The 10,734-nt window shown below is 38.4% G+C and overlaps 1 protein-coding gene across 2 annotated transcripts in view; it reads right to left on the bottom strand.

Moving 5' to 3' along the window:
* The window catches only part of DGKB (diacylglycerol kinase beta), a 368,802-nt gene extending 358,496 nt beyond the window's left edge, over positions 1-10,306 (bottom strand). For both annotated transcript variants that reach the window (XR_007378050.1, XM_048950623.1), the window contains exon 1: positions 10,149-10,306. The gene's annotated coding sequence lies outside the window, so the exon portion shown is untranslated. The remainder of the gene's footprint in view (positions 1-10,148) is intronic.
* Positions 10,307-10,734: the final 428 nt, after the last annotated feature.

The following is a 10,734-nucleotide window of genomic DNA, read 5'->3' on the forward strand; positions in this document are numbered from 1 at the left end:
AGTTTAGAAGCTGCCTGCATGTGGCTCTAATAGCAGATGCACAGACAGCATAACAGAAAAATAGATAAGGCAAAATTCAAGGAAAATAACCTTGATAAATACACCTAAGATACTGTTCACAAAGAGGAGACACCTGAATAGCTACCATTCATTTTATATTATATGCCATTATAACTTCAAAACTTTGAAATACAGGAAACATTGTTCAGTCTACCTAAACACATTCAGATACATGAACTGTGTAAGAGTAGTAACTAGAGTCAGATAGCAATAGCCTCCCTCATTTACCATTCACTTTATTTATCACGTTCACCTCTGCAGATTCAGAGAATAATAGGCTATCATCTGACAGCATTTGGTATTCATTATTTTCACAAGCCCAAGACACTACAGTGGTTAGTTATTATTTAATATATATCTTACTGCGTTAAAATTGCCCAGATTCCTTAGTAATGCAAAAGCTTGCATTGTATACCTGAGAGTGGTGTAAGTTAGTTTCATTAGTTCAGAATGCTGCTGAAATACTGGACAATGTCTTGCTTAGATTCATATAACATCACAGAAATGTAACTCCTACTAAAAGGTTTAAAGAAATTATGTAACAAGAATATATGTGACATTACTTCTCAGCTATATTATTTACCAACGTTATTTATAATGATGAGTAGTTCATACAGAATAATTTATAGGAAATGTATTTTTCTCAACCAAGTGTGACTGCCAGTTTCATACAAGTGTAATTCTTGGAAACAGACTCCCACTGAGAACAGCCACATTTCCAAATTAAAATCACCCCCCCACACACCTTCTCAAATATTTCAATCTAAAACAGTTTCTTAAGGTCTGCTGTGACTGTAACATAAGGCATATAAATATAAGTGAAATATTATATTTTATTCTAAACTAAAATTATCTCAATATCTTTGCCCACTTTGTTTTTGAAAAAAATATTGTTTTTGAAGGTGTTTTGTTTTTTTTTGTTTGGTTGGTTGGTTTTTTTAAGACTGCATTCTGTGGGTTGTGTTAAGGGTGTGCAAAGTGCATAGTCAGTGAGCCCCATCTGAATGAAACACCTATGGCATGGTTTCCTCAGGCTTTAAATGACTGGACAGTGGTCTGTTTCAATTTCATGTTCCCACTGCTTTATTAGTTAATTAAAAGAGGATAAATATGGTGATGTTGGGTTTGTTGGTCTTTTGTTTGAGGTTTTTTTTTTTTTTTTTTTTTTTAAGCAATATTGTAAACTATAGTCAGTTATTTAGAAATTTACGAAGACACACACTTGGTGAGTAACATATACTTACTAATTCCTCTTCAGTTGAGCCTATGAACTAGATAAAAATAAAACTTCTGTTAAGGTTTGGGCTTCATCCAAGAATTGATGTGATTCCAGGTAGGATGAGTTGCTTCAATTGTCTCTCTAAATAGCACCTTAAAAATTAATTTTACATTCATTATGGATTTGACTCAAAAAAAAAAAAAAAAAAAAAAAAAAGCATTTATTTCCAATGGATGAAGAAGTCATTCTTCTTGCTCTTATTATATCAATGAATATCACAGAGCGGCTGCATCAAAGTAAATGAAAATCTTTTACATCACTTCAAAACATACAACATGTACTACAATGTTTTTAAGGCTAAATACAGGAAAGGATACAGAGAGTTGAAACAGGATTTAAAGTATAAAAGAGGCACTAAATCCCCTAATATCCTGACTCTCCCTTCTGCTGCTTGCTGATGTTTATTCCAGTGGAAAGTGGAAGCTGTCTCACACACTTCAGCATAGTGAAATTTAAAGTAATGTACGTGGGGGGAAAATAGAATCCTAGCTGTACACTTAAAGTGATGAGCAGTCAAGCTCATCAATGATGAGTTATAACTCAGAAATGAAATTTTGGAATTATAATCAGAAACCCCAGATCCATGCTCAGCAATGCTCAAAAATGTATGCAGAAAGGAACAGAGATTAAAACAATTTATTCCATTGTATAGATCCCCGGTACAATTACTTACATTTTCAACAACACAGTTTTGAATTGATTAGAGTAGAACTGAAGAAAGAGAAGGACAAAAAGAGAAAGCAACTTGCTGATACGGAATAAAAGAGTATAATAAATAACTTCCAGCTTAAAAAAGAAGCAACTGGCACAAGAGACTGGGAGAAAACTCTGGAAGTGCTTTGCCTATTTTACATTATTTCTATGATAATCACTCTTAGAAGACAGCACAGTAGGACAGACAGACTGCCTGTCTGATGCAGTAATGCTATCATTATGCTACTAAGAAGATTGATGAAGAATGTCCCATTCACCTGGAAAACAGTGCCTTGTCTTGATATGAATAAACCACAATTAAATTTACATACAATGAGCAAAATATAATTCCCCAAAACTGGTAAACAGTAATGGAATTGCCTCTGGAAGGGAAGGAAAAAAAAAAGAAAAAAAAAAAAGAAGAAGAAGAAAAATGCAGTAATGTTTACTACAATCTGTAATGCAGTTGTTTACTTGCCATACACATGACAGTAAAATTTGCAGCTCACCAACAGGTTTTACTAGCAATATAGATATTCTTTCAAAAATAGCTGGATAGTAACTGATGGCTAACTTTTAAAATAAAGTTCTAATTGTCTATATATTCATATGCTGAATCCCAGTGAAAGAGAATGGAACCTGTATTGTCAACTCTTTAGGAGAATCCATCTATTATATAGATGATTCTTCTCTACAAAAAGCTTAACAACCTGTTCAAAGTCTTTGCTGTCTTCTATTGACACAGTGGAATGTATTAAGAGGGCCTGAAGAGTATACTGACATAAGCTATCAGTCTTTCCTTTCCTATTATCCTAAAAAGACATATTCAGTGAAAATCAGTGAAAAGTGTAGTAAATCCGCAGATACAATGACATCATTAAAGACAAGAGGTAAGCCTGAAGTATTACCTTTTCTTCTCCAGCATTCATAGGTTCAAAGTCCTCACAACATCTGTTAAGGCTTCAGATGTTTGATTTTGAACTTTGTGCATAGCATAAATAATTAAGTGGTGTTACTAGTCCTTGAAAATTCCTGAAATACCTGAACAGAAGTAGTAGTGGTTTCTAATGTTCAAGACATTTAGGTTCTATGAAAACAGATGCACATGTTCTATTTCAAGAGTTTCCGTACCATAGTGTCAATGTATATCCCTTAAAGAGAACTGGGATTCCATCAGTTTGAACATCAATTTTAATTTTTTTATTTCACACATCTAATTCATTTTCACGTCACTGCTGAGCAGAGTTATCAGTGCACATATTAATATTAAAATACAAGGTTCAGAAAGTACAGAATATCTTCATAATGAGATATGTATATAAGTTCTCCTGGAGAGGAGCAGCAATTCATACCTCCATGGGTTAATAGTTCACTCATAGTTTAAAAGAGATGGCACTTGCTTTGCCAATGACATATTTGCATTTCCAAGGAATCAGAGCAGTAAACAAGACAAGGGGAGGAGAGTTGAAACTTCTCCCGAATAAATTAAAGATAATAACCTCTAAGGGGAAGAGACGAAGCATTTGAATGTGAATGAAAGCTGCGGCTTTCAAGAACTACGAAAAAGAATTGGCTAACTTTGCCTGCTTGTGATGCTCTCCAGTGAAAGATTGCCAAGAACATAAATAATACAAGACAATTCAGCCTCTGACCTCACAACAAATCTAAGGAGTTACACCTTGTCAGGATACATAGAAGATTAGATCAGATTTTAGAACAAGTGAACAAAACAAAAATGTATATATATTCTGTAATTCCCATCTTTTTTGTGTCATTTTTATTTCATTTTACAGGAAGATGGTAATGAATTAAGGATGAAGCACAGAAGTTTTCAGGGTTTCTAGATAGAATCATTATTCTATTCCCTCTGCAGTTTCTAACCCTTTAGTTAGGGTCCTGGTCTAATCATGCAGAATTTCCAGTCTTAGCAGACCACCATGTCAGGATATGGAAAGAGTTATACCTTCCTTTAGTTGGTGAGCATTTTGAAGGCTGGTAACACAGGACCTGAAATGAAACAGCTACACTGAATGACCGGAGTCAACAGGAAAGTACCTTGAACTGATCAACCAAACTGAATCCTGAAGAGTACTCTTTAGAAAATACATGATATTTATATGGCTTATATATTCTTATTAGTTTCTTCCACAGTTTTCTACTTGTTGAACTGTGCTAAAATAGGACTGGACGTATTACTGTTATTGGTAGAGCACATCTTTGTGATTTACAGGTTCTTCCGTCATTGACAAGACAATCTAGCCTAGCCTTTAGCTCATCAGATCTCAAGAAGAATGCACAGAAATCCTTACTAAGGACTTATATCTCCCCTTGTTCATAAGATATGCAACTAAAAGTTACTCTGGATCACTCATCATGATTATTTTTCTCAATATCAACAAACAAGTAAAAGCCACTGTGACACTGAAATATAGGGTAGAAAAAACATCCTGATCTTTAGAACAAGTAATATCACAAGTTGTTTTTGTAGTTTCTGGATGCCTAAATGATTTATAGACAATAGATAGAGCATTGAAGCTTTTCTGTGAGTCTTTATTTTGAATTCAGAAAGGCAAAAAAACTGAATATGGTATTTTCCTCTACAAGGAAAACAAAACAAACACTTGGTACTTTAAACTTTCAGAGGAAGTAAATGAATATTCTTTTCAAAGTATCTCCTGTCATTTGTCCACCAAAGCTGGGAGTTTTCCCCAGGATTCCTCCAGTCATTCTACTTCTATGATAAAATGGCTATGTCAGCAGCACTAAGCCTGACATGGAGCAATACAAAGTTTTCTCTTTCTGTTCTACAAAAGATTATAGTGTTTAGAGTTCTTTGACATAGCAGATGTAAGACTGTTTAAACACAGATCTTCTCGCAAGAACTTTTAAAGTCAAAAAAGGTAAAATGACTCACTCTCCCTCCTGAGCTGAAGTCATTGGAGTCCTTCATCAAATTTACAACCGCAAAAAGTGAAAGTGCTCTGAAGTGCCTGTTTAATTACATATATTTAAAAAGATGTACTTTGTTATTTAACTTATAGGAGAGACGCTTAGATCATACAGAACAAATTCAACTAGCCGCTTTTTCTTTATGCAGCAAGATTTAGAAAAATAAATAACAAAGAAAATCAAGTTTCCATTATCTGTGTGTGTTCTTCAGTTCTCTGAATAACCCACTACTACACTGGAATACCTCATTATTTCCCATAAGACCACTCAAAGGTAAGAGAAGAATATTTCAAAGCAGAAGACTCTCAGTTCGACAATATACAAAACAAATTTTTGTGAGAACAGCATTACAGATCTGCTGGGATTCTTTTCTTCCCTCTGCAAAGACTAGGGAATGATCTTCTTATTACTACTGTTGAGCATTAGATTTCCCAACACTGAGAAATCCTGAAAATACCAAACACTGAAAGAAAAAACAAAACAAAAACAAACAAACAAAGCACAATTTTATGCCAAGAAATAGAAACGTAGCTGAGAATCAAACCAAAAAACAAAAGAAAGATGCTTACATTAACTAGATTTCTGCTAGCACAATTAAACGTTCTATTCTGAAAACAGAAGTGTCAAAGAAAATAAAGAGTACCTAGATGTCATTTTATTTATAATTTATTACAGTAAATAATAAACATTATCTAAAAATATAATCCTTATTGGTAACACTGAACTGACAAATGTGTTTCGAAGTTTGCATTCCTTCATTTTATATTCTTTTTTTTTACTGGTTTAGGGCAGCACAATGGTGACCGAGTTGCGCATTTTCATTCCAAACTGGTATTAAGGGGTTGGGCAAGAAGTAATTGAACTGCCTCAAAATACTTACATTTTTTATGCTTTCAGACTTGTGGCAAACTAAACATGCCGATACCCCCTCAGGGCTGAACTGCTGCAACTATTCAGAGAAATCTATTTTCTTCAGAAACAAAAAGGAAAAATATGTTCTAGATTGCATAAAGCTGTTTTATTGCTGTTTTGGGACACTAAAACATCCCGATTTAAAAAAATAAATGAAACACTTATCTACTTGCTAAATTAGCCTAAATACCCTACCTGCTTCAAATCATTTATATTTGTAGGAAGAGTATTAGTGTGATGAAAGCTAGTTCAGGTAGACAAACTTGTGATACCAATTTCAATGCCAAAGCCTCTAATTTTTCAGTCTCATAGACTGTACTCCAGGTGAGGCCTCACCAGAGCAGAGGGGCAGGATCACCTACTTTAACCTGCTGGTGACACTTCTTTTCATGCAGCCCAGGATATGGTCGGCTTTTTAGGCTATGAGGAAACACTGCTGGCTCATGTCCAGCCTGCCAACCAGCAATACCCCCAAGTCCTTTTCAGCAGGCCTGTGTTCTACCCTTTTGTCACCCAACTTGTTTTGACAATGAGAGTTGCCATGAACCAGGTACAAGACCTCACGCTTGTCTTTATTGAAGCTTATGAGGTTCTCCTGAGTCCACTGTTGGAGCCTATAAAGGTCTGTTTGAATGGCATTCCATCCTTAAGGTGTGTCACCTGCACCACACCGCTTAGTGTCATCTACAAACTTGCTGAGAATGCACTCAATCCCACTGGTGGTGTCAAAGTATTAAAGAGCACTAGTCCCAGTACTGACCACTAAGGAACACCACTAGTCACTGATTTATATCCAGACACTGAATCATTGATCTCTACTCTCTGGGTATGATCTTTCAACTAGTTGCTCATCGACTGAATAGTCCACCCACTAAATGCATATCTTTCAAATTTGGAGAGAAAGATGTTTTAGGGAACAGTGTCAAAGGCCTTACTGAAGTCTAGATAGATGACTTCAATGGCTCCACTGATGCAGTTATCCATCATAGTAAAATAATACATTATTAAAAGATTGTTACAAAAAAAAAAAAAAAAAAAAAAAAAAAAGAAGTACAGTTAAATAGATAAATAACTATCCTAAGTCTATTATTACTGTTATTAATTACTTTGTAAGTGTCACAGGAAGCAACGGACAAAGATGATTTGAAGAAATGTCTGAAGAAACTTACCACTGAATGTCAACAAGTCTCTTACAAGGAATTATTCTCAGAAAGATTTTTTTAAATCTTTTATAACACCTACTCCCAAATAAATGGCTTTGAAATTTTGCCATTGCTACAGAGTAATAGTACAAATAAATTCTGCATAAATATAAAATAAAAAGCGAATAATATCCAAACCAAGTTCTGGTACATTTTATTGGTTTATTTTTGTTTGCGAGTAGTGAGAAGCTCAATTGGAAATGCCTGAAACAGGCTGCAAAGTCTACTTGATAGTGAAAAAAGGTTGGGAGCTAGAATCTAAAACGAATGGATTTCAGGAAGCCAATATCCTGCTCTTCAGCTGCACTGCACTCTGTTGATGTCTTCCAGATAGGAAGTTACATTGTAACTGTGAAATAAACATAGATTACTTTCTCAAATACCGTCATCTTTCCAGAGGTGAAGCCTAGTTGAAGTTCTTTCCTGAACTCCTGAACACTAGGCTACAAAGATATTTTCTTTCTGCTTTGGTCTCCGTTCCTGTTGTTGTCACTCCTTCACCATTACTACACAAATGGGAACGTTTTGTCATGCTCCTTACATAAAACTGTAGATTCTTACCATGACAAAAGAAGAGAAGATGCACTATGAATACAGATGCAATCACGTAGAGTTCCTGACAACAAAGTTAACGCTCCCCGAAGAAATATTTGAAATAATTGATGCTTTCTAGAATAACAGAATGTTTTGGGTTGGAAAGGACCCGAAGGAGCTAGTTCCAATCCCCTATGCCATTGGCTGGGCTGCCACCCAACAGATCTGGCTTTCCCCCAACAGATCTGTCTGCCCAAGGCCTCATCCTATTAAAAATTTCCAGGGACGGGGCATCCACAGCTTCTCTGAGCAACCTGTGCCAAGACCTCACCACCCACTGAGTAAGAAATTTCTTCCTTGTACCTAATCTAAATCTACACTGTTTTAGTTTAAGACCATTTCCCCTTGCCCTGGCACTAGACTCCTGAATAAAGTTTCTCCCTGTCTTTCTGTGAGCCTCTTTAAAAGAATTGTTAGAGCCGTGTGCAAAGAATTTAAGTTATCAGTGAACTAACAAAGGTCACAGCTATTTAAAGAAAATGAAATGACGTATCATGGAGTTAACATTTAATAAATTAATGATAAAACATAACTTCAGCCCTGTATGTTTCATTCTATAAGTGACATTCACAAGAGCTTGGTACTGCCATACAAGCATAAAGCAAAAGGCAGCCCAGCCATCCAGCAGACTGACTTTGAAGTTCTCCAGCCTTGACCTATAACTACCTGTACTCACAGCTGTGCTGTTTTTACATCCTGCTTCATCAAAATGCTGCTCTTAGCAGATCTACAGCCCTCTTATCATTCTCTGCATTCCTCTGCTAGTGATCTCATCCCACTGGCACTAGGTACCTAGACTCATCCCATGAAGTGTCACCTGAATTACATCACACACCAGAACAAAAACGATATGGTAAGCTCACAGATAAGAAAAAGTGACGTCTAGTGCTCTTGAGAACATATTAGCTTTGTTACTTTCAAACTGCACACAAAAACAAAGCATCTGTTCACTAAGGTATTTCTACTTTACAGTATTATTTTAGTGTTTTATTCAGAGATGTCTACAGGTGTTTAAAGTTTATTTCAGTTTGTCAGCAACACTTTCTTCTTCCTAAACAAACAAAAGACAGCATAGTTTTTCTGAGCCTGAATAAAAGCATCAACTGTAGTTGTCTGTAGGACTCTAAAACAGAAAAACAGATTTGGGCCACAAATATTTCAAACTGCACACCCATTTTAAACAGCTGAATAATTAGTTCGGGAATTTCTAACCATAGTATACAATAAAGTCTTTCCACCTCAAAAAAAGAACAACAGATAACATAAATCCTAAGAGAAAAGCTTTGCTTTTTGGTGGCCCATGTTTCTTGATGCTTTAGTTCAGTATGAGATAAGCATTTCCTGCACCAGGAAATGCTGGATATTACTTTGGGGAGAAACAACGTATTTCCTGTCATTTTATCCATAAAGCATAGCACAAGCTCAGTCATTTGGGAATGTCTATCAGGTTCTTGCCATGCACTTCTTCTGATGTATGATGATGTTTCAATAAATGCAGGAGCATTATACTACTCAAGAACAAAGAAAAAAAATATATAGCTTTCCCACACCAGGTCATTTCATGAGAACAAGAAAGGAAAAAATACATATTCAGTGCATTTTTAGAACATCTTTGATGCCTATTTCTCCTGGAAGAATTACTGCTTTTTCTCATCCTGTTGCATCCTCATTCTTATTTTCCAATACGGATTTTATTAGCCTATTAGATCTACTTCAGAAAGTTACATCAACCAGACAGAATTACTCCTGAAAATTAATCAAGTTCTTTCTACTTGACTGCTTTTCTACACATTTGGTGAGAAATAACTGAAGACTACAATCTGCTTGTAAACCTAGGGAAAAAATCTTATAATACAGTAATCATGTGTGAAAATCTTTCATCCATTTCAAAAATAGCACACTCACAATGAAAAACGCGATTGCAGACACTCTCGACAAATGAAACTCTTTTCAGCAAGATAAATCACAACACTGGACCACGTAACACAAAAACACGACTTGACTCACAAAAGTTTGCCGATTTGCACGGTAATTCTAATTCCAATTCTTCTTTGAAAAGGCCCTCAGAGGCTGCATGTGGAATCAAATATTCGAAGTTTCTGCAGATGAGTTTTTACAGCACAAGTTTGCAGTTGCACCTTTTGTTTCACGCCCTGGCATACAGCACCGCACGCCGGAGCGGCTGGCTGCCTACCTCAGCTCTCAGTGCGAGCCCGGGCAGCATCACATGCCGACTGTGCTCGAGTTAAACGGTGCAGGTCAACGAAGCAAACTGGCATTAACTAGGTGCCAAAGCCGCGAACCGTGACAAATTCAATATAGCCCTCCTAGCTACAAGTTTGCGCCCAGCACCTCCACGACGCGCAGCCCTAAAGAGACTCAACCTCCCCCCCACAGCCCCCAGCTCCCCAGCCTTTGGATCGCAAGCAGTTCGGCCGCCCAGCGCCTCGCGAACTTACTGCAGTGCGATGCGGGAGAAGGAAGCGCACGTCCCTGGGCTGCGAGAGAGCCCGGCGCGCAGGGCAGTCGCAGGAACCGGCCATCCAGGCAGCCGACCGCCCTCCCGACCGCGCCACCGCCGCCGCCCCCCGCCGGCTGCCGCAGCCCAGCGCGCCCAGCCCCGCAGGGCCGCCGCCGCCCTACGCTCCGCTCCCCAGCGCCGGCCGCGGAGTACCGCGGATCCCGACAGCCGCCTTCCTGCCGGGCCAGGCAGCTGCGGCTGGGCCGCGCGGTTTTAAGCGGCCGTGCGGCAGCGGATCTCCCACCCCTTTCTGGCAGGGCGGTAGGGGGGAGGGGACAGGCAGCACGCACACACACGCGCATATACACACTCCGCACGCAGCCCCTCCCGGCCCCGCGCAGCTGCGGTACCTGTTGTCCTGCGTCCGCATCCCTGGCGCGCCGCTCACCCCGCCGCCGCTTCCGCCCCGCTGCCCTTTCCCACCCGCCCGCAAATCGGACCCCTGCAACGCAACGCACCCGCAATACCCACACTGCACTTACCAAAGTTTCCCCAGTCTCCCCGCCGGCAGCGGCCCTCACGCT

Source organism: Lagopus muta, chromosome 7 (genome assembly GCF_023343835.1).
Source record: "Lagopus muta isolate bLagMut1 chromosome 7, bLagMut1 primary, whole genome shotgun sequence".
NCBI classification, from domain to species: Eukaryota; Metazoa; Chordata; class Aves; order Galliformes; family Phasianidae; genus Lagopus; species Lagopus muta.